This window comes from Equus przewalskii, chromosome X, assembly GCF_037783145.1.
Source record: "Equus przewalskii isolate Varuska chromosome X, EquPr2, whole genome shotgun sequence".
Classification (NCBI taxonomy): domain Eukaryota; kingdom Metazoa; phylum Chordata; class Mammalia; order Perissodactyla; family Equidae; genus Equus; species Equus przewalskii.
In genome coordinates, this window is record NC_091863.1 from 16,933,211 (window position 1) to 16,958,468 (window position 25,258).

A 25,258-nucleotide genomic window follows, 5' to 3' on the forward strand; every position below is an offset into this window, starting at 1 on the left:
TGAATAATGAATAAACATGGCCTAATGTTTTTAAATTAACATTAAATCCTATAGGACTAACACTCCTATTTTCCATTTCCTGTCTTCTGTCCCAATTAAACACAATTATGAAATAATATATAGCTTGATTCAATCAGCTTTTAAAAAAATCATGTTTATCTTTTTTTCTGGATAGTAAACTATTAGGTGTTCATTGTAAAAGAAATGTAGAAATTTCGCAAAAGCCTAAGAAGAAAGAAAGATCCCTCATAGCTCCACCAGAGAAATAAAAATTATTAACATGTTGGTGAAGATCGCTCCTATACTTTTCAATGCATTTGTGTGTTTTATTTAATCAGATTCATAGTACACATATTGCTTTTGTGATTACATTTTAAAGTTATTCAGTGTCTTTCTCAACATGATTTTTTTTATTTTAGTGAAGAAGATTGGCCCTGAGCTAACATCTGTTGCCAATCTTCCTCTCTTTGCTTGAGAAAGATTGCCCCAAGCTAACATCTGTGCCAATCTTCCTCTATTTTGTATGTGGGATACCACTATAGCATGGCTTGATGAGTGGTGTGTAGGTCTACCTCTGAGATCAAAACCTAAGGATCCTGGGCCACTGAAGCAGACCACATGAACTTAACCACTCTGTCACTGGGCCAGCCCCTCAACATGATTTTTAATGGCTGCATAGTATTCCATCAAGCGGTTAACTTAGATAGCTTAACTTAACAATCTAAAATTGTTGACCATTTGGGTTGCTTCTAGGTATTTCTGCTATTTTAACATGTCAGGGAACATTCTTGTACATACATTTGGGCACAACCATGATTATTTCTCGAGGATAAATTCCTAGGAAGGAAATCTCTGCACAAATAACAAGTTTATCGTAAAAGGATTTTTTTTTTAAAGATTTTATTTTTTTCCTTTTTCTCCCCAAAGCCCCCCAGTACATAGTTGTATATTCTTTGTTGTGGGTCCTTCCAGTTGTGGCATGTGGGACGCCGCCTCAGAGTGGTTTGATGAGCAGTGTCATGTCCGCGCCCAGGATTCGAACCAACGAAACACTGGGCCGCCTGCAGCAGAGTGCGAGAACTTAACCACTCAGCCACGGGGTCAGCCCCCATAAAAGGATTTTTTAAAGGGTATTTTTAATTTGTAGAACCTACCATAAATACAACTAAATGACTATTTTTGCAATTATTTTTCATTACTGACTTCCCAAGTAGTCAGTAAGTTCCAACATTTTGGCTTCCAATCTATAGCTCCCTCACTGTCTTTCACGTCTGAAAGAAGTGTAAAAATCTTTTGTCAAGAACATGTGTCTACGTTTTTAGTTTGGGAAACATGGTAGCCATAACAGCAAAGTGTTCAGTGAAGTCCAAAATATTTGAACACCTAACACAGGGATGGTCCCTATAGCCAGTAACCTCTACAAGGGCAGGCATCTTCTATTTGCTTACCTCTGTGCCTACAGACATGGTATAGCAACTGGCACATAGTAGAAGCTCAAAAACTACTTCTTGAATGAATAAATGAATGAATGGTCATCTGGTAAGGACTACATCAATTTGCATTCCCACCAATAATGAGAGGAGCTTCTATCTCATAACCTCAGTCAGCTCACTTTTAGGCAAAAATTCTATGCATTCCATAAATGCTCAATTGTTTAAGAAAATACATTTTAATAGCTTAAGCAGATAAAACTATCTAAAGGAGTCACTCAGTCTCACCAAAGTTAAAAGTATTAATTTAAAGGTTAAAAGTTACAAGGTAATTTACCTACTTCATATGTAAGAATCACTCTAGAGCAGCACAGTCCAATGGAAATATGACGCAAGCCACTTATGTAATTTAAAATTTTCTAGTAGCCACATTAAAACATTAAAAGAATTGAGTGCAGTTCATTTTAATAATATATTTTATTTAATCTATCTAAAACATAACTTTAACATGAAGTAAATATAATAAGGTATTAATATTTTACATTCTCTCTTTCATACTAAGTTTTCAAAATCCAGAATGTTTTACACTTCGAGTACATCGCCACTCAGATACTAAATTTTCATCAAAAATACTTCACCTATGTTTAACTTTTATAACATTTACACTTGTTCTATACTCAAGGTGGTCCAAGTACTCACACTCTAAGTTGTTCCAAATATACTTCTATGTTTTCCAAGAACTGAATCATCGGTTTTTAAATTTTAATTCAAATTAAACAAAATTCAATTCCTCAGTCACATTAGTCATACTTTAAATGCTCAATAGCCACACATGGCTAGTGGCTGCTGTATTGGACAGCATCGCTGAGGGCAGCCCTTTAAATGAGTGTATCTTGTATGATCCATCAGCATTTAGCAAGTTATCACAGAAATTAGACCTTATTATCCCTGTTTCCAGATGAGGACATGGAGGCTCTGAGAACTTGTCACTTGTATAAGATCGCACACTAGGAATTAGTTAAGACTCAAATCTAGGCATTTGGACCCCAGAAGCTGAATCCTTTCCCCTGTCCCACTAGCTGAAAAAATAGTAAAATGGAGCATCTGTGTTAGGTGTGCAAATATCTGGGACTTTCCTAGACACTTTGCTTTTATGGCATATGGTTATGGCTACCATGTTGCTCAAATTAAAAACATAGACACATGGTTTTGACAAAAGATTTTTGCACTTCTTTCAGGTGTGAAAGACAGTGAGAGAGACATAGTTTGGAAACCAAAATGTTGGAATTTGAGGAATTTGAGGACATTTCGATAGATTATGGCAGTGGTTTCCAACTTCTTTTAAGCAGCAGAACACTTTTGTTCCTGAGATCTTAGATAGAACCCCAATATATAAAATCCACAAAAGTGAGATGGCCCTATTAAATCATAGGTAAGGGCTCCTAGAGTATTAACTACCACTCCACACCCCCCTCTGCCACCTCCTCCCCTCACCATGGCAGCCCCTGAGGTAATGCCCAAGAACCCCACGACTCCGGAAACAGCATTTAAAAACCACTCCTCAGAAAGGACTTCTGCTTTCAAAGAGATGGAGTAATGTACTTTTTCCTATTTCAGCCACTAAGTACAGCTAAAAACCCCTGGACGTTATATATAACACAAATATAAGAAGATTCAGAAGGTAGAGAGAAGGCAGACAAGCTAGAGACTTTTGGGCCTAAAGAACAATACAGTGATGAGTTCCTAGGGTTTTTTTTTTTTTGGCTTTTTTTTTTTTTTTTGCTTTTTGTTTTTGCCTCAAATATCCCAGACTGGGTACTGGAGAACCTGGCAAACTAGAAATTCCAATAGGTGAAAACAAAAAAAAAGCCCTAAGAAAAGCCTGCCCTCTCCTGACCCCATGAAAGGGACAGCCTAGCAAGACAGACAACTTTTAGACAATAATTGCTCCACCACAGCTAAAACCATAGAAAATACTGCAGCCCCCACCCCTGTCTTCATCAGCAAAGGCTATATGGGAAACCCATAATTCCACATTCGTGAGGCTGTAACAAGGCACCAAAAGACCCCCAAGAGAGTGCTATCAGAAGGCCAAGTGAGGAGCCAAGACTTTCATCTCCACTGGGCAATAACAAGGCTCACCCACCTCTCAGCATCAGTGGAGACCACGTGGGATACCTGGACTTCAGCTCCCACCTGGCAGTAATAAGGCACCTCATCCCCTCTCCATTGGGTGGTGTCAGAGGAGGCCTAGTGGAGAGTCAAGACTTTACCACTACCCAGCGGTAATGAGGCCTCCTACCCAAGGCATCAGTGGAAACTATGTGGGGAGCAGTAAAGAGGCATCCTGTTCCTCCCAGCCAGGGTGGTATTGGCAGAGGCCCAGTAGGGAAGGAACTCGAAGTCCCACCTTAACCCAGCAGTAATGAAGAGCCCTCCTCACCCAGGTATCAATGGAAGCCAATGGAGAATCTGAATTTCTAGCCCCACCTAGCAGTAACAAGGCAGCATCCCTCCCTCCTCCTTGCCAGACTGATGTCAAAAGAGGCCAGGTAAAACAGAAGATTTAAATAAGATCCAACATCTTATAACATAATACCAAATTTGTCCAGGTTTCAACCAAAACATTTGTCACACAGAGAACCAGAAAATCTCAACTTCAATGAGAAAAGACAATCAACAGACACCATCACTGAGATGACACAGACGTTAGAATTATCTGACAAGCTATCCCTCTAAGAACAGGAACCAGACAAGGATGCCCACTGTCACCACTCTTATTTAACATAGTATTGGAAGTCCTAGCCAGAGCCATCAGGCAAGAAAAAGAAATAAAAGGGATCCACATTGGAAAAGAAGAAGTGAAACTGTCACTCTTTGCAGACGACATGATTTTATATCTAGAAAACCCTAAAGAGTCCACTAAAAAACTTTTAGAAATAATAAAGGAATACAGTCAATTTGCGGGATACAAAATCAATGTACAAAACTCCGTTGCATTTCTATACACTAACAACGAAGTAGCAGAAAGAAAAATTAAGAATACAATCCCATTTACAATTGCAACAAAAAGAATAAAATACCTAGGAATAAACTTAACAAAAGAGGTGAAAGATCTGTACACTGAAAACTATAAAACATTGTTGAAAGAAATCGAAGAAGACACAAAGAAATGGACAGATATTCTGTGCTCTTGGATTGGAAGAATTAACATTGTTAAAATGTCCATACTTCCTAAACCAATCTATAGATTCAACGCAATCCCCATCAAAGTTCCAACAACATTTTTTACAGAAATAGAACAAAGAATCCTAAAATTTATATGGAACAACAAAAGACCCCGAATAGCCAAAGGATTCCTGAGAAAAAAGAACAAAGCTGGAGGTATCACACTCCCCAATTTCAAATTATACTACAAAGCCATAGTAACCAAAACAGCATGGTACTGGCACAAAAACAGAAACACAGATCAATGGAACAAAACTGAGAGCCCAGAAGTAAACCCACACGTTTATGGACAGCTAATATTCGACAAGGGAGCCAAGAGCATACGATGGAGAAAGGAGAGTCTCTTCAATAAATGGTGTTGGGAAAACGGGACAGCCACATGCAAAAGAATGAAAGTAGACCATTCCCTTACACCATGCACAAAAATCAACTCAAAATGGATTAAAGACTTGAATGTAAGACCCAAAACCATGAGACTTCTAGAAGAAAACATAGGCAGTACGCTCTATGACATTGGTCTGAGCAGCATATTTTCAAGTCCCATGTCTGACCGGGCAAGGAAAACAGAAGAAAAAATTAACAAATGGGACTACATCAAACTAAAAAGTTTCTGCACAGCAAAGGAAACCATCAACAAAACGAAAAGACAACCTAACAATTGGGAGAAGATATTTGCAAACCACATATGAGATAAGGGGTTAATATCCACAATATACAAAGAACTCATACAGCTCAACAACAAAAAAACCAACAATCCAATTAGAAAATGGGCAAAAGATCTGAACAGAGATTTCTCCAAAGAAGATATACAGATGGCCAACAGGCATATGAAAAGATGCTCAACATCATTAGCTATCAGGGAAATGCAAATCAAAACTACAATGAGGTATCACCTCACTCCAGTCAGAATGGCTATAATTAACAAGACAGGAAACAAGTGTTGGAGAGGGTGTGGAGAGAAGGGAACCCTTGTTCACTGCTGGTGGCAGTGCAAACTGGTGCACCCACTATGGAAAGCAGTATGGAGTATCCTCAGAAAATTAAGGATAGATCTACCATATGATCCAGCTATTCTACTGCTGGGTATTTATCCAAAGAACTTGAAAACACAAAGGCATAAAGATACTTGCACCCCTATGTTCATTGCGGCATTATACACAACAGCCAAGACTTGGAAGCAACCTAGGTGCCCATCAAGGGACGAATGGATAAAGAAGATGTGGTATTTATACACGATGGACTAGTACTCAGTCATAAGAAATGACGAAATCCGGCCATTTGTGACAACATGGATGGACCTTGAGGGTATTATGCTGAGTGAAATAAGTCAGAGGGAGAAAGTCAAATACCATATGATCTCACTCATAAGTAGAAGATAAAAACGACAAAAAAAAAACACACATAGCACTGGAGATTGGACTGGTGGTTACCATTGGGGAAGGGGGGAGGGGGGAGGGCAAAAGGGGTGATTAGGGTCACGTGAGGGGATGCACTATAATTAGTGTTCAGGTGGTGAACACGATGTAATGTATCCAGAATTTGAAATATGATGTACATCCGAAAAAAATAAAAATTAAACAAACAAACAAAAAAAAGAATTATCTGACAAGGATTTTAAAGCAGCCATCATAAAAATGCTTCAATGAGCAATTACAAACACTCTTGAATGAAAAATTAGAAAGTCTCAGCAAAGTAATAAAAGATATAAGAAGAATCAAATGGAAACTTTAAAAGGGAAAATACAATAACTAAAATTAAAAATTCAATGGACGAGCCCAATAGCAGAATGTAAAGGATAGACAAGAGAATCAGTGAACTTGAAGATAGAACAATAAAAATTACCCAATCTGTACAACAGAGAGAAAATCGACTGAAAAAAATAAATGAACAGAAACCTCAGAGACCTCTGGGACTATAACAAATAATCTAACATCTGTGTCATCATAGTACCAAAATGAGAGGAGAAAGAGGGTCAGGTTTAAAAAGTATTTGAAGAAATAATAGCTAAAATTTTTCCAAATTTGGCAAGAGCCACAAACAGATTCAAGAAGCTGAGTGAACCCTAAATGAGATAAACCTAAGGAATTTCACACAAAGATACATCATAGTCAAACATCTGAAAATAAAAGACAAAGGGAAAATCTTGAAAGCAGTGAGAGAGAAATGACACATTACCTATAGGAGGAAAACAATTCACATGACAGCAAATTTCTCATAAGAAACTAGGAAGGCCATAAACAAGTGGCACAAGATTTCTCAAGTGCTAAATAAAAAAAGAACTGCCAACCCAGAATTCAACATCCAGTGAAAATAACCTTCAAGAATAAAGGAGGAAATAAAGACATTCTCTGATGAAGGAAAAATAGGGGAATCTGTCACTAGCAGACCTATGCTAAAATAATGACTAAAGGAAATTCTCTAAACAGAAAGGAAATGATAAAGGAAGGAAATCTTCAAACATCAGAGAGGAAGAAAGGATAATGGAAAGAATCCAAATATGGGTAAATACAATAGACCTTCCTTCTCTTTTTGAGTTTTCTACATTATGTTTGATAGTTGAAGCAAAAATTATAATACTGTCTGAAGAAGTTCTCATTGTGTGTAGAGGAAATATTTAAGACAATTATATTATAAATGGGAGAGGGTGGAGGGACATAAAGCGAAGTAAGACTTCTACACTTCACTCAGACTGGTAAAACATTGATATTAGCAGACTATGATTTATGTATATGTAATATAGTAATTAGAGCAACCATTAAAAAATTATTCAAAGAGATACACTCAGAAACACAATAAATCAAATAAACACAAATAAATCAAAATGGAATTCTAAGAATGTTCAAGTAACCCACAGGAAGGCAGGGGAAAAGAAAGGAGAGAGAACAAACAGAAAACAAACAATAGTGACAACACCAACTTCTTTCAAGGCTGTAGGGTAACCGGATCTCTTACATTGCTAAGGGGAATGTAAAATGGCACAGCCTCTCTGGAAAATAGTTTCCCAGTTTCCTAAAAAACTAAACATACACTTACCTTATGACCCCAGCAATGTCACTCCTGGGCATTTATCATAGAGAAGTGAAAACTTATGACCACACAAAAACTTGTACATGATTTTTCATAGAAGCCTTATTTGTAATAGCCAAAAACTGGAAACAAACAAAATGTTCTAGAATAGGTGAACGGTTAAACAAACTGTGGTACATCCATATCATGGACTACTACTCAGCAAAGGAAGAAACTATTGATACACACAACGATCTCAGTAGATCTCAAGGGCACTATGCCAAGTGAAAAAGACAATCTCAAAAGGTCACAGACTGTATGATTCCATTTATGTAACATTCTCAAAATGACAAAAGTATAGAGATAGAGAACAAATTAGTGATTGCCAAGGGCTATGGATGGCATGGGGAGAGTGGTGGGTAGAATTATAAAGGGGTAGCATGAGGGAAATCTTTGTGGTGATGAAACAGTTCTGTAGCTTGACTGTGGTTCCTTCAATCGATCATTATTTCAAAATAAAAAGTTAAAAAAACTGAAACTTTCATACACGGCTGGTAAGAGTATAAATTGATACAATCACTTTGAAAAACAGTTTGACTATACCTATAAAGTAAAATATATATATATATGTGTGTGTGTGTGTGTGTGTGTGTGTGTGTACGTGTACGCCTTTTGGTTTGACAACTCCACTCCTCAGTATATACTCAAGTGAAATGAGAGTATATATCCAGCAAAAAACATGAAAAAGAACTCTCATAGTACACTTATTCATAATATCCCCAAACTAGAAACAACTCAAATGCCCACAAACATTAAATGGATGAGTAAATTGAGACATGTTCGTACCATGGAGACAAGACAGCCATGCAAAGAATTGACTACTACTACACACAACCACACAGAGGAATCTTAGAGACATTTTGCTGAGCAAAAGAAGGCAGACACAAAATAACACATATGGTATGATTCTATTTCTGTGAAATTCAAGAACTGACAAAACCAACCAACAGAGGTGATAGAGGTCAGAATATTGATTATCTCAGGCGAGGGGTAGGGGTATTGACTGGGAAAGGGCACAAAGGAAACTTCTGGGGCTATGGAGATGATCCACGTCTTACTCTGGGCAGTGTCTACAGGGATATTTACCTAGGTAAAAATTCATCAAGCCGTACACTTAAGATGAGAGCACTTTACTGTATGTAAGTAAAACCTCAATAAAAAGTAAAAAACAAAACAACAAACAAGAAACGACAAACAAAACCACTGGCCTTGGAAGACTGTTCTGCAGTGTCTGGACTGGAGTCACTTCAAATAAGGCACTGAGGGGAGGAACTGTGTGTGATGGACACAGACATCTCCTGCTCTTTGGGGCCTCCTGCATGAAATGCCCTTCCCCCCTTTGCCACCTCCCTTGGTGGCACCAATCAAGCCCCAAATCTGGTGTCCCTGACTCCTCTACCCAAGCAGTGTTTATGTTATACTATACATTTACTTATTTCTGTTCAAGAAGTTATCACACCTTCAGCGAACATCTGTCTACAAATATTTGCGGGGAGAAATGTGGCACAGTGCTTTGGCATATGGGCGGTGGAGTCAGTCTGCCTGGGTTTGAATCCCTATTTTGTCATCTACTAACCCTACTTTGGGCAAGATCTTAAGTTCTGCGGCTCTTCAGTTTCCATCTCACAGTGGGTTATGACATCCAGTAAATTCTAAATTAAAGTTAGGTAAGATAGACAAGATAATACGCCAGTATCTCACACTTGGGGCAAGAAGCAAATGTGATTCATTCCTGTGTCCCTAGAACTTAATACATGCTTGCGACACAACATATGACCAGTATAGCCTAATGGTTAAAAGCAAGAACTCTGGAGCCACAGAGACCCAAGTTCATAATTCAGCTCTACCTCTTACCAGCTGTGTGGCTTTGGGCATACAACTTAAGCTCTCTGATATCAACCTCCTTGCTTATAAAATGAGAGAATTAAATGACATAATTCATAGAAAGTGCTTAGCACAGTGTCTGGTGCATAGTAGAAGCTCAAAAAATATTAACCTAAAAATAAATATCTGCTTAACTACGCTGAGCTGTCAAGAGATTGTAGCTGAATCTACTAAGTGGACAGCTGTACTTCTCTAAGGAACTTGAACCTAAAGCGTGCCTGGAGTTTAGAAGAAAATATTTGCCCTGGGGCATCCATGCTAGCTGAAGTGTATAATGTACTGTTTGGGGCAGGTAAACTTCTTTTACTCCAGATTGAGCCTCTGAGGAGAGAGAAGATGGGAACTGCTTCCACTGGGGCAAAATGGGCTAGCGGGGTGGGGGAAGCTGTCCTTTCCATCCCCTCCTTCTGGATAAAAGCAAACTACGGTGCTGAGGCTGGTGTGTGGCACTGGGCCCACTGAGGGGTATTGATTTGTTCTTTCCAGGAAGAAATGCACATTATTCATTTTTTAATAGGCTGTCTTGTTCTTTAAAGTAACTCCTGTGACTTTGAAATAACACACTTGTGTGTTTTAGGTATTGGCTGCTTTGGAGGGAAGGTGTGCTGTTTTGATTAAGTGGGTACACAGGAGAGCTCTGTTCTCAGTCCCATGATTAATGGAGGAAATGTCCTTAGTCCTGTTCTCTGTCTGTTCCTCGCTTAGACTCTTGTGGCACCCGATCTCCCCAGAGCTCACTATGACTAATAACTTGTTCTATGGTGCTGTTTCTCCCATACGGTCAAATGTGTCATTCTACACTGTGGTTTGAAAACTTCCTTAGTCCAGTCTCACTTCGCCTGACACTGATCACTTTTCCAAACATTTCTACATCACTGTATTATTTCGTCCTCACAACAACAACCCAGTGAGGTAACATTCTGACCTATTTTACTGCCAAGAAAACTAAGGCACAGGTGGTAGAAAATGGAGGACAAAAAGAATGGGAGTTAGCCAGCCTGAAGGAAGAGGAGCTGCAAAGGCATTTAGGACTTGATTAATCACTTAATTAATTAGTTAAGTAATACTATGTGGCAGATGGTGCTTTTTCTACTAGAAAAAGACAAGAAAAAACAGATATATTGAAACACCGGAAATTTAAGTCAGATGCTTAGGAACACTTCCCCAAAATATACTGGCACCACTTTACGGAATACAGGCTCCAAAAAGTTGTACTAAATATAATTTGTTTCTATATTCATGAAGCTACTCATTAATTATCTCTATAAATATCTATTGCATACCTCTTAAGTGCAAGTCACACTGGAGAAATGGAAAAATGAAGGAAAAACATGTGAAGTCAAGAAATTTACCATACAGTAAAAGAGATTTTAAGATACACAAATAAAACAGAATATGCAAAGTGATTTTAGGTTTTCAGAGGAGTGAGAGGCCTGTGGAAGCAGCAAGCAATCCCAGAGAAGCTTTCATAAAAGGCATCTCTGAGCCTGGAGGAGTTCAGACTTGTAGAAATGGAGAGGGTGTGGGACCTCGCCAGAGAAAACTAACTTCTCTCCTCTCTGGATTCTCTCCACTCGGGTTATGTGTTGTGCAAATTCAAAGCAGTGCTGGTATGCTTTCTGGCTGCACTAGTGCAATTCTTTGTGGCAGGGCTGTGGCAAAGGAGAAAACCTTTCCTGATCATATCTGGATGCTGTTTTTAGTATAAATTAGTCCGAGTGAAGGCTCACAGATTTGGGCTTGATTGAGTTTAGCAACTTCTGACCCCAGAAAGAATTTGGGCTAGAAGCCTGCTCTGAAAACCACCTAGGGTTTCCAGCCAAACAGGTTTTGCACCATCCAAGATTTGCACAGCTTCATCTGGTGAGCCTGAACGTGGATAGCTGTACAGTTCTGGGCTGAGAGCTCACCTTCGCTGGATTTGTCCCAGGCAGCTGTTCTCCTGGCTGTCTTCAGTAGGTGACCTTTTCTACTGATGCCTCTGCTCGAGGGACAACCTGGAAACGTGGTGCAAACTCCTTTCCCAGCAGGCTGTAGGCAGGGGATTAGGATACCACCTGCTCCGTGCCCTCACGGAATTACTGACCACGGTGGCCTCGAATGGCCTCTGCAGTTATTTTTAAACCAAGTAGTTGGGAATTAGTCATCACCTAGAATTTAATATGTGTGTTTCTTGGCCTCCTAACAGAAAACTTTTTGCTCAGTATACAAGCAATATATTTACCCTTGGGTGCAACATATAATAAAACTGTGCTGTTTCGTAATAGTTGTTCTTATCGTAGTCCAGGATGATGGATCACCTTGAACTTTTGGATGCTCATTTTGGCCTCCCAAAGGGATTTGCTTCAGAGATCCTTTCCCACAGGTAGGCTTGGGTCAGGATCTGCCCTTATCTACATACTCTCCCTCACAAACCAAGAGCCATCAAGGTTTTCTCCCTGTATCAGCAGGAGGGACATAAGAAGCTTTCCAGTTTGTGAGGAATTCCCACAGGGTCAAGGCTTGTTGGTTGCCAGGGTCCTATTGTTTCCTGGACAGCTAGTTTGGCCCCTGACCTCTACTTGACCCCACCACTTGGTTCCTGTGGACTACCCTTCTTTATTGCACGGCCGCCATTTGACCCTCTGCCTCTTGCTTTCCTGGCTACTCAGTCTCCCCATCTGTCTAGACGCTCAGCTCCACCTTCCCTGGATCTCCTGTAGTCCTTCTACAAAGGGACAGTTCCCCCAGCTCCTGGCCCCTGGTTGTGCCTTCATCATGTGCCCTTCTGGAATTGCAGCATCTTATAGGAGAACCGCATGGTCCATCTCTTCCAACTCTTTCTTCTTGCACTTGGCTCTGATCCTTGCCTCAGCCCTCTGAATGTGGCTACATGTCCCGTCTTTGCAAACTCCTACTGCCTGTGTTGATACTCCTGACACCATGTCCACATGTGAAAACCATATGACTCAGCAGTCCTACTCCTAGGTATATATCCAAAAGAACAGAAAGCAAGGACTCGAACAGATCTCTGTACACGAATGTTTGTAGCAGCACTATTCACAACAGCCAAAAGGTGGGAACAACCCAAGTGTCCCTCAACAGATTAATGGATAAACAAAATGTGGTATATCCATACAATGAACATTACTCAGCCATAAAAAGGGATGAAGTTCTGATACGTGCCACAACATGGATGGACCTTGAAAACATTATGCTAAGTGAAAGAAGTCAGATACAAAAGGACAAATATTGTATGATTCCACTTATATGAAATATCTGGAATAGGCAAATTCATAGAGATAGAAAGCAGAATAGAGGTTACCAGGGGCTGGGCGGGGGGGAGGGGGAAATGAGGAGCTGTTGTCTAATGGGTACAGAATTTATATTGGGAATGCTGAAAAAGTTTTGGGTATAGATAGTGGTGATGGGTACATAGCATTGTGAATATAATTAATACCACTGAGTACACTTACAAATGGTTAACATGACAAATATTATGTTATGTACATTTTACCACAATTAAAAAACTGTTAAAAAAAATCTCTATTACGAGCACCATATGAGTTACCCTAAATGGGCTTTCTTCTTTTGGTGACTTGCACCCACTTTGCCTCTTCGTACAACTGTGGACAGTAGTTGGCACACAGAAATGCTCAGGTATGAAAAACAGATGAACTTACACAAGGATAGAATCGACTATACACTAAAGGCCTCACCATCTCCAGCAGAGTTTATTTAGCAGGACCGCCATGGCCTTGCAAAGTTACAAAGACAAATATACTCATGAGGGAAAGAGTCAGGGCCTGCATTTCTTAAGACAGCAGAGGGAAGCAGCAGAGTAAATTGAAAAGGGGGGAAGGCACCTCACATGTGCCAGGAAGCGGGAACACTGAGCTCATCCCCCACCCCACCCCATTCCTCGAGCTTCTTTCTTGGATCAGCACAGATACAGGAGAAGCCCCATCTCCAAACAGCCATTCTGTCCCTGGCACCACTGCTTCCCCAAGAGGGCAGTGTCTCTGGAACTTGTCCAAGAGCAAAATGGATTTTTAGGGATCAAAGACTTAATTCACATGAAAAGCAAGGTTTACAGCTGGGCAGAATTACTATTTAGTGCTTTTTTTCCTCCTTTCTGTAATTTATTTCTGGTGTGTTAGAAAATCCTGGAGGAAAATTAATGTGATTTTTTTTAAAAATTAAGACTGGCTCCAGTGAAATTTTCATTATCCTTTCCAAACCTCAAAATTAAAAAGACACCATGAGTACTTATAGAAATGTCCCTCAATGTTCTAAATAATTTCTTTAAGGTATACTCTATAATTTCTGTCGTGTCTCTAAGTTTAAAATTTACTTTTTAAAGCACGTAAATGGCAGTGTCAGGCAAAGGATCGACACTCTATTTTGGACAGGGAAAATAGAGGCACAGGAAGGCACAGTGGCAGCCTACTTTGGTTTTTTTATGGGAGAGACAGGACTAGAGCCAAAACCTCCTAACTCTTAAAATCCAGGCCTCCTTTCCACAGTACCCTTCTGAACAGATGCAATGCAGGGATTAAGATCAGGTTTCTTTACCAAGGTCAAACGACAAGTCAGCAGCACAAAAGTTCTGTTCTGAGGAGTGAGGGATAAAGCACCTAGAAGTCAAAATCTTCAGGACTGAGAAGAGCTGTTTCTTGGCCTTAACTTTCCAGGCTGTGTGGGTCCCTGCCAGTGTCAGCCCAGCTGCCAGCCATGCTGGGATGTTGCCTCCGCCAAGGGCCTATCAGGGAGGCATGAGTAAGGCAGAACTGGGCAGGCCTAGGACTAAGAGAGCTGACCTTGCTTTGGGTGGCCTGTAGTTCAAATCAAATTTCCAAATAATAGGGAAGACTTGGGTCTGGAAGGACATCACAGAACGGGTGCAAGCCAATGAATGGGACACTGTGGCAAGAATCTCTGGCCAGACGCTGCATCTCAGTGTAGGTAAGTGGGGCATCCAGTGGCTGAGGTTAGTCAACTCCAGCACCTTGGTGAGAGAGAAATGCAAGAGCTAGGAAGGCCATGAAAGCCTGGTCAAACAAGTGCCTGACTCCTGGCCAAAGGGTGTGCACATCAGGAGAAAAGACAGCAGCTCAGGTACACAAACTAGACACACAGGCTGAGAGTTAGGGTACCGTTTAGGAACGTTTCTGGCAGTAAGTAACAGAAAAACAGCTAACAGTGGCTTAAACTTTAAGAGCATTTGTTGTTTACTTAATAAAGAGTCCAGAGATGAGCATTCCCAGGATTCATTCAGTAGCTCAACAAGGACATCAAGATTTCAGGTTTTTTCATCCTTCCCCTCTACCATTCTTCAGCATAGTGGCGTTTTTGCTCTTGGACTTTCTACCTAATGGTCACGAAATGGGTGTCACAGCTATAAGCATCATATCCTCACGTAACTGCCCCCAAAGGCAGAAAATAGGGGAAAATATTTCTCAGAAGAGCTCTCCTTATGTCTCATTGGCCAGAGCTGTGTCACATGACTCCCCACAAGAAGATGTAGTAATGGACTTTGCACTTCTACAGTGTGAGGCAGGCAGAGGAAAAAGAGGAATGGTTATGGGATAACCAGCCAACAGCTTGCCACAGTGCAACAAGGAGGCTGCAGCTTGATGGGCTATGCTGGGGCCCAGGTTCTCCCCCCAAGAATCTCAGACACCAGGCTGGGGCGGCCAGACCAATTCCAGACCCCATTTCCTAGTAAGGATGGGGCTTCTAATACTCTTGTTCAGATGGCTCAGGGCCTGTATGAGACTAAACCTTCTGTTGAAGGTCTTTATCAGAGGCATGTGTTTTTGGAATAATCTTCTTAACCAAAAATTGTGTATGTGAAATTCTCTCTTCATATAAGAAATAATGGCAAAATCCATCAGTATGCCCTTCTGGGAGCTTGGCTGCTGCCACCAGTTTGCTGTCCATCTCTGCATTGCTGTCAGGAAGTGCCAGGCCTGCCCTGGCCCCACTCAGGTGAGGGGAGGCATTACCATGCTGAAGCTGCCCAAGCCCCTCCCAGTGAATAAAATTTAGTGAAGCTGCCCACTATGACCCTGGCCTCCTCAGGTACCCCTTGGAGGCCAAGGGCTCAAATTAGTTCCTGTGATAGGCTTTCTAGGTGTCTTGGCAACTGAGTGTCCCGATAAACCAGATAGACCCTCTCCTGCCAGAAGCAGTTCCAAATCACAGCAACTGTAACCAGAGGTAATAGTGACAGCTAACACTTATGTAGCATTTACTATGAGCCAGGAACAACATGTTCTAGCTGTTTACATGCCCAAACTCATTTAACCCTCATAACAACCCTGTGAGTAGGTACTGTTATCATCACACTCATTTTATAGATAAGTAAACTGAGGCACAGAGAGGTTAAGGAACTTGCCCAAGGTCACACAGCTAATAAATGGCAGAGCCAGGATTTGAAGTTCGGCAGCCTGGCCCCAGAATCCATGCTCTTAATCATAACACTGCCTTTTATCAAAGTAAACTTTGCAGTGCTTTGAACCAAACATTGCAAAAACTGCAGCTCACAGAGGCAGGAGGAAGCACGTGGATGCAGAAGGAATGCTGGGTACTGCCATTCATTGAGTCATTGACCCCCAGGGTCTGGTTCCTTTACCCAGTGCTGTGGTGGTAGGTCGTGGTGGCACCCATCGGGCAGTGAGGACCACTCCTTCTGGATAGCAGCACACTGTGTTAATAAGATGCCTAAACGAAGAGTGTGTAATCCAAATATTTGTGAAAAGAGCAGTCCCAGTAGCTGGGCTGCTCCAGGCCAGGTTAGGTCAGACATGGCATATGTTAGGATGGAGTTGTCACTTGGGTTATACTTAACATTCCCACATAATGGAGTCTTTGTGAACTTTCAACAATACATAAACAAAACATCTTGCTTCTTCAGAGAGATTTTATGGCTGCCTGCCTAATACTGACATGAAATAGCTTTTGTCTTAACTGCCAGAGTCACGCTGTACCAATATTTGAAACACAAAGCTTGCTCCTATCTGTTTTAATTGCTTTGTGCCTTTTTTGTCCATGAAGTACCAACTACAAAACTCATTTTAAGAAGGCTTTCTATACATAAAGATTTCCTTCAGAACTCCTTTTAAAGGTTAGTCACAACTTTATAAACTATATAAAATTTCAGTTAAAACATGGGGAATGTTTAGTGACCTGGTGTTTCCAGGTTGTAGCAATCAAAGTGAATCGCCCTCTGACTTTGGCAACACCTTTAGATAACTCAGCCTCTGTCGAGGGGAATACCAAGATTCTAAAAGCTCAAAAATACTATTTTACTAAACCAGGGGTTTGGGATTTGCTTCTGGAATATGTGTGATCACAGGGCAAGTATACAATATTTTCAGTCAAAGGGGGACTCTCTAATGACATGATCCAATTCCGGAGCCACCTTTACCTCACCTTAAGCTGATTCACTTTAATGACACACAATGAATGACATTAATGACCTAATGTGATAAAAAATCACCAATGATCACCCTAGTTCAACCTCTTTGATCATTTAAAACTTGATTATAAAAAAATGAGCAATATAGACTGAAGACTTTGTTTTGCAGCGCTAAAATGGAAACTGAAATTTAATATTTAGGATATAGTCCAAAAGCTACCATCTTAAAAGTTCCTTTCACCCTTGATTATGGATAAGGCCTCCCGTGAGAAGGTGGGTCACATGGAATGGTACCAGGTAAGGAAGAACCCTCTAAGGCTCAGGTACAGAGCTAACTCTCAAGATTGGCCCTACACAAAAGGATGAAGTCAGGAAATTTTGCCTATCTGCAATCCCCCACTCCCTTCCTTGGTCTGGCCCCTTCCCCTCACCCTCCCACCTCTCTCCCTTGCTCACTGTCTCGTGGAGGAAGGGATGGTCCCCAAAGGCCTCAAGGTCACTGTCTCTTTTCTAAACTTCTGGCTCTGATATTCCAGTTATCCAGGTTGATTAGATCCATTCAGACACTGCTCAGGCAACCCAGATTCATGGGAATGAATTTATAGTAGCATTCCAAATTACTAGCTTACAAGAGAAGTGTAGTTTCCAGGCAGACCAATGGATAATACATTCCCCCACTTGCAGGACAGTCTGTTTACAAGGCTGAAGAAAACTGCAACAGTCAGGATGGGCTAAGTTCACCTGTGGTAACAAACAACTCCCAAACTTCAGTGGCTTACAACCAGCAAAAGGTATTTCTCACTCACACTACATGTCTAGCACAGCTCTGCTGCATGTCATATTCACTCACGCTGATGAGGCAAAAGGAAAAGAGAGATCATGAACCACAGGGTAGGGGTACTGGAAGGAGAGAAAAAAGGGAATATTTGGGGGAACAGTAATGCAATCTATCACAAGTACATGGAATTCTTTCTCAGAAGAGCCCTAGGCTTTGAGTCAAAAAACAGGGTTCCCCTTCCAGCACTACTGCCTAACCAACACTTGACCTTGGACAAGTCACTTCACCTCTCTGAGCTTCACTTTCACAATCAGGAAAATAAGAGGACTGGATTCCATGACTCTCAAGCAGCCTTCCAACTTGGAGACAATAGGTTCCCGATGGCTAGAATAGGGACCCTCTCACCAGCTAGGGTCTGGAGCACACCACCAAAGTTTTTCTCTAAAAACTCTAAAACTCTTCTGACTCTATCAGAAGGACCTTATTTGGGCTTTAAAAAGCCTGACGTCTCAACTGGGGTTCCATACCTGAACCCCAGAACAAAGAGGATGATTTGAGTGCCTCTGTCCTCAATTCTCCCAAGGAATTAGGAGTACCATTCTAGATGCACAGGAAAGAAGTCAACTCATTACATACAACAGATGCCCACAGTGCACTGGGGTCTAATTCTCTCTTGGAACTCTTGTAATTGTCACATGGGTCTGTTCTTTGGATTTGAAGGAGCTCAGCTCAAGTCTCTGCAAACCTTGTGAGAAATTCAGTGCCATCCCCAAATGCCTTCAAATTCCTAGGAGCTAATGATTTACTGACCACTTCTCAGTAAGATTTCCAGCTCTTGCACATTTCTTCCTATTCTGTTATCTCGTCTCCGTCCAGGTGGGAAATGCAGCCCCTCATCCTTCATCTAGCTGAGGGAAATCAGGTATCCCAAAAGCAAAAGAACTCTAGGTCATGTGTCCCAAAAGTTAAAAACCCAAATAATAAAATAGATCCTTAATGCTTTGTCCCTTCAATGTTTAATCCCTCTGTTCTTCTGAGTGAACACTAATTTTCTTTCCTTTTAAATAGTCACCTGAATCTTTTTCTAGGTTAACACTCATTCTATTTACTTTGACTCCCTTTGTTTTCAAAATGTATACTTGAATTGCTTTTCAAAGTTGTATAAATTTGTTTATGAATACAAGAGTCCCCATTCCCTGTGGATCCCAACACAATTTCTGCAAAGGGGTAGAAGGGGTGGGGGTGGGGCATCTTTGATTGCACTCATGAATAAAAGAAATAGTAAATCTGATGTGTTAAGAACTGAGCCATACTGACATTTGGCTCTAGCTTGTAGTTGCTCTCCTCCTTTCTTCTCACATAAATATTTTTAGTAAATGTCAAGTCTTTCTATTTCAAAAATTTTTGAGTCTGTGGTCTCATTTCCATGGCAATTTTAACAGAAAACATTCCCAAAAGGCATGCATTGATAGTAAATATCAAGTACTGGATGATCTTGTTCTAAAAGTCCTCCACCCTCCCACCATTGGGAATTTCTCATGCACTTTCTCTCCTCACAGAATCTGGCCTCCCGTCCTATTGCCTGTTCACCTCACCCACTCCCATTCTCAGCCTCACTTTCACCCTGGTCTTTGCTTACTTTCTCATTTGCTCTCTCACTCTCTACTTCCCCTTCTCCTCTTTCCTCTGTCTTCACTCACCCCAGGAATTCCTATCCATTTCTATATAGACAATTTTGCCTATATCTTTGTTGTCTCCTTTCACTCAATGTCCAATCTCCATCTCCCAAGCAGCCTATCAAAAGATTGCAGACCTTTCCCTAAGCTCTGGTAGCAGCTGATATAATCAAATTTTCACCCCACTGCGCTAGCTTAAAAGGAATCATTCAGATTGATGATGACATAAAGAGATGGAAAGACATTCCATGCACATGGATTGGAAGAATAAACATAGTTAAAATGTCCATACTACCTAAAGCAATATACAGATTCAACGCTATCCCAATCAGAATCCCAATGACATTCTTTACAGAAATTGAACAAAGAATCCTAAAATTCATATGGGACAACAAAAGACCCCAAATCGCTAACGCAATCCTGAGAAAAAAGAACAAAGCTGGAGGCATCACAATCCCTGACTTCAAAACATAATACAGATCCATGACATCACCAAGATGGCAGAGTGAGTAGTCTTCTTTGTCTCTCCCCCTCCAAATCTACAACTAATTGGACATTCATCAGTTAACAAAGGATATCCATATAGCATCTCAGGTCGCCAGAGAGACCCGTGCTGCTATACATGTGAAGGCGGATGGACTTCCCCCCAGGAGGAGGTGGAGACGGGTGAAAACTCTCCAACCCATGACCCCCAGACAGCCTAGGACCTGCAAGCGGCTTTCTTCCAGCAGACTCCCCCATAGCATCTCCACGCACCAAGGGCAGGAGTGTGCGTGCACCGGCGGAGTGACAGTGGAAACAGGTGATTACAGCCCTACCTAAGGCCCCGCGATTACACCTAAGCCCGGGGGAAACTCCAGGGTCCTGCACCAGTGGCAGGGAAAGCCTCTACTCGCCATTAGCGGAGAGGCTCTGCCCAGCATTCAGAATGCCGGGAGGCTCCTGAAGAGGAGGACTCCAGGCAGGGAAGCAGCCTGCCAGCTGCTGCCAGACTCAGGACTCCAGCTGTCTCCCAGATGGGGCAAGGGCCTCCTGGAGATCCTGTGGGAGTGTTCTGGGGCTGGGTCGAGTTCCAGCAGCCCAGCTCCGCAGCCCCGGTGGAAATTCCAGGGTCCCGCACCGGCAGCAGGGAAAGCCTCTACTTGCCATTAGCGAAGAGGCCCCGCCCAGCATTCAGAATGCTGGGAGGCTCCTGAAGAGGAGGATCCCGGACAGAGCAGCAGCCTGCCAGCCGCTGCCAGACTCACAGACTCCGGCTGTGTCCCAGAGGGGGCAAGAGGCACCCAGAGAGCCCATGGGTGTGGTTGGGGGCTGGGTAGAGCTCCAGTGGCCCAGCTCCATGGCCCAGGGGGAAACTCTATGGTCCTACAGCAGCCTCAGCAAAAGCCTCTGCACAGCACTAGTGGAGAGGCCCCAACCGGCAATCACAAGGCTGGAAGGCCCTGAGGCAAAAGTAGCATAGCTACGTGAGCTAACAACAGACTGCAGAAGATACCCATAGCTCTGCTGTGACCTCTAGTGGACAAGTGAGATTTTGTGGGCTCTGACATTGACAGAGCTGCGAATAAAGGTGATCCTGCTCCCAGCCGCTGGGAAAGCCCATAACACCGCTGCAGACCTGAAGGAGGGAGCACGTCTAGGTGGTCTGCAACAGTAGGCACCTGCAGCCTGAAGCCCCCTTGCAATTTCCCCCACAGCTGACGAGGGTCCCCACAGGACCACTGTGACTATGAGGAGGGGCCCAGGTCCAGTCAGCAACAGCTGACAGGATTCCTGGTCAGTGCAGTCTAAACAGCTGCTCCCCCCACACACACACCAGTAGAAACAAGTGGAAGCAGTAATCAAACTCTATCTCTATGTGGAGGCACAAATCCATGCCATCAAGCAGTATGAAAAAATATATTAAATCTCCAGAACAGAAAGAAAATGACAAGTACCCAGAAAACAATCCCAAAGACAATGAAATCTATAACCTAAATGATGATGAATTCAAAACAGCCATTATTAAAAAACTCAACGAGTTAAAAGAGAATACAGATAAACAACTCAAAGAGTTCAGGAGCTATGTCACAAAAGAGCTTGATACTATAAAGAAGAACCAAGCAGAAATACTGGAGATGAAGAACACAATGGAGGAGATTAAGAAAAATCTGGACTCTCTGAACAGTAGGGTCGATAATATGGAGGACAGAATTAGCAACTTGGAGGATAAGAATATAGAAATGCTGCAGACAGAGGAAGAGAGAGAACTAAGACTAAAAAGAATTGAAGAAACTCTCCAAGAATTATCTGACTCAATTAGGAGATGCAACATAAGGCTTATAGGTATACCAGAGGGAGAAGAGAAGGAGAAGGGGGAGAAAGCCTGTTCAAAGAAATACTGGCTGAGAATTTTCCAAACCTGGGGAGAGAGATGGAACTTCGTGTGACAGAAGCCAATAGATCTCCAAACTTTATCAATGTAAGAAGACCAACCCCAAGGCATATAGTAGTGAAGCTAGCAAAAGTCAACAACAAAGAGAGAATACTAAGGGCAGCCAGGCAGAAGAAAATAACCTACAAAGGAACCCCCATAAGGCTATCAGCAGATTTCTCAGCAGACATCTTACAGGCTAGAAGAGAGTGGAATGATATATTCAAAACTCTGAAGGACAAAAACCTGCAGCCAAGAATATGCTACTCAGCAAAAATATCCTTCAAATACGATGGAGAAATAAAAACTTTCCCAGATAAACAAAAGTTAAGGGAGTTCATTGCCACAAGACCCCCCTCTTCAAGAATTGCTCAGGAAGACCCTCATACCTGAAAAATCAAAAAAAGGAAAGGGGTTACAAAACCCAGAGCAAAGGAGATAAGTAGAAGGACAATAACAGAAAGTAGCAGCTCTCCATCAGAACAGGTTAGCAAAACTTAAATAAAACATTAAAGATAATAGGAAGGGAAACACCAAGAATAAATATAATCCTGTCATTTTAACCACAAACTCACAACACAAGAAGGAAGAGGAAAAAAAAATCTGACAATAACAACCTAGAAGGGGAAGAGAAAAGGGATGGAACGTTTTAATTTAAGGAAATAAGAGGCCATCAGAAAATGGACTATCTCATCTATGAGATGTTTTATACAAACCACCTGGTAACCACTAAACAAATAACAAGAATAAAGACACAAATTACAAATAAGGAGAAAGCCGATACAGAAATTTACCTACCTGAATTAGTAATCCAAAAATCATGGGACAAGAAACAAAGGAAATGCAAGAGAACCAGAAAACAAGTGATAAAATGGCAGCGGTAGGCCCCCACATTTCAATAATCACTCTAAATGTAAATGGATTGAACTCCCCAATCAAAAGACACAGAGTGGCAGGATGGATCAAAGAACAAGACCCAACAATATGCTGCCTCCAGGAAACACACCTCAGCCCCAAAGACAAACACAGACTCAAAGTGAAGGGATGGAAGACAATACTCCAACCTAATCATGAACAAAAGAAAGCAGGCGTCGCTATACTTATATCAGACAAAGTAGACTTCAAAGCAAAACAGATAAAGAAAGACAAAGAGGGGCAGTATATAATGATAAAAGGGACACTCCACCAAGATGACATAACACTTATATACGCACCCAACACAGGAGCACCAAAATTTGTAAAGCAACTCTGAACAAAACTAAAAGGAGACATCAACAACAATACAATAATAGTAGGGGACCTCAATATCCCATTAACACCAATGGATAGATCATCCAGACAGAAAATCAACAATGAAATTATAGAATTAAATGAAAAATTACACCAGATGGACTTAATAGATATATATAAAACACTTCATCCAAAATTAGCAGTTTACACATTCTTCTCAAGTGTGCATGGAACATTCTCAAGGATAGACCATATCTTGGGAAACAAAGCAAGCATCAATAAATTCAAGAGGGTTGAAACAATATCGAGCATCTTTTCTGATCATAATGCTATGAAACTAGAAATCAACTACAAGAATAAAGCTGGGAAAGGGGCAAAAATGTGGAGACTAGGGGCTGGCCCCGTGGCCGAGTGGTTAAGTTCGCGCGCTCCGCTGCAGGCGGCCCAGTGTTTCGTTGGTTCGAATCCTGGGCGCGGACATGGCACTGCTCATCAGACCATGCTGAGGCAGCGTCCCACATGCCACAACTAGAAGAACCCACAACGAAGAGTACACAACTATGTACTGGGGGGCTTTGGGGAGAAAAAGGAAAAAATAAAATCTTAAAAAAAAAAAAATGTGGAGACTAAACAACATGCTACTGAACAAACAACGGATTATTGAAGAAATTAAAGAAGAAATCAAATATTATCTGGAGACAAATGAAAATGAAAACACACCATACCAACTCATTTGGGACACAGCAAAAGCGGTCCTAAGAGGGAAATTCATTGCAATACAGGCTCACCTCAATAAACAAGAAAAATCTCACATAAGCAACCTCAAACAACACCTAACAGAATTAGAAAAAGAAGAACAAACAAAGCCCAAAGTCAGTAGAAGGAGGGAAATAATAAAAATTAGAGCAGAAATAAACGATATTGAAACAAAAAGACAGCAGAAAGGATCAATGAAACAAAGAGTTGGTTCTTCGAAAAAATTAACGAAATCAACAGACCCTTAGCCAGACTCACAAAGAAAAAAAGAGAGAAGTCTCAAATAAATAAAATTAGAAATGAGAGAGGAGAAATCACAATGGATACCAAAGAAATACAAGGGATCATAAGAGAATACTATGAAAAACTATATGCCAACAAATTGAACAACTAGAAGAAATGGATAAATTCCTAGACTCTTACAACTTCCCCAAACTGAATCAGGAAGAAATAGAGAATCTGAATAGACCAATCACAAGTAAAGAAATAGAAACAGTAATCAAAAACCTCCCCAAAAATAAGAGTCCAGGACCAGACAGCTTCTCTGGAGAATTCTAACAAACATTCAAAGAAGATTTAACACCTATCCTTATCAAACTATTCCAGAAAATTGAGGAAGATGGAGCACTCCCTAACACATTCTATGAAGCCAACATCACTCTGATCCCCAAACCTGACAAGAACAACACAAAGAAGGAAAACTACAGGCCAATATCACTGATGAACATAGATGCAAAAATCCTTAACAAAATTCTGGTAAACCAAATACAGCAATACATCAAAAAGATTATACACCATGATCAAGTGGGATTTATACCAGGGGCACAGGGATGGTTCAACAGCCGCAAGTCAATCAATGTGATACACTACATTAACAAAATGAGAAACAAAAACCACATGATCATCTCAATAGATGCAGAGAAAGCATTCAACAAGATCCAACATCCATTTATGATTAAAAAAAAACCCTCAATAAAATGGGTATAGAAGGAAAGTACCTCAACATAATAAAGGCCATATATGACAAACCCACTGCCAACATCATACTCAATGGACAAAAACTGAAAGCCATCCCTCTGAGGACAGGAACAAGACAAGGGTGCCCACTTTCACCACTCTTATTCAACATAGTACTGGAGGTGTTGGCCAGAGCAATTTGGCAGGAAAAAGAAATAAAAGGAATCCAAATAGGCAATGAAGAAGTAAAACTCTTGCTGTTTGCAGACGACATGATCTTATATATAGAAAACCCCAAAGAATCCATAGGAAAACTATTAGAAACAATCAACAGCTACAGCAAAGTTGCAGGGTATAAAATCGACGTACATAAATCAGTAGCATTTCTATACGCTAACAATGAACTAACAGAAAAAGAACTCAAGAACTCAATCCCAT

General features: G+C 41.2%; 1 protein-coding gene across 5 annotated transcripts in view; it reads right to left on the reverse strand.

The window, feature by feature from the left end:
* The window catches only part of SMPX (small muscle protein X-linked), a 128,442-nt gene that overhangs the window by 84,973 nt on the left and 18,211 nt on the right, over positions 1-25,258 (reverse strand). Inside the window, exon 1 of one of the 5 annotated variants that reach the window (XM_070603428.1) lies at positions 11,519-11,710. The exons of 2 other annotated variants lie outside the window; for them this stretch is intronic. The gene's annotated coding sequence lies outside the window, so the exon portion shown is untranslated. Of the gene's footprint in view, positions 1-11,518; positions 11,711-25,258 lie in introns of those variants that run through there. 2 more of the 5 variants (XM_070603429.1, XM_070603431.1) reach the window with 2 other exon arrangements.